Consider the following 384-nt stretch of genomic DNA (forward strand, 5'->3'; position numbering starts at 1 on the left):
CTTCTGCGGCTCAGATTCATTTTTATATTTTTGGAGCAATCAATCAATAACCGAATCCTGATAAATTCGAAGTATTATTCCAAGTCATAAACATTATTTGTCTATTTGACATCTGCAAGACGTTATTTTTTTTTTTTTATAGCGTTTGCTCATGAGCAGTACTATTTCTATCAGATGTCAAAACAGACGTTTAAAGGGGTGGTTGATTATGATTTAACTTTGTAAACTTTAATTAGTGTGTAATGTTGCTGTTAGAGCATAAACAACATCTGCAAAGTTACGATGCTCAGAGTTAAATGCAAAGGTAGATATTTTCTTTAAGGACAAAAAACAAACAACAAAAAAAAAACGGCTGGTAGGAACTACAACAAGCTTCTTCCTGGG

Source organism: Carassius auratus, chromosome 36 (assembly GCF_003368295.1).
Source record: "Carassius auratus strain Wakin chromosome 36, ASM336829v1, whole genome shotgun sequence".
Classification (NCBI taxonomy): Eukaryota; Metazoa; Chordata; class Actinopteri; order Cypriniformes; family Cyprinidae; genus Carassius; species Carassius auratus.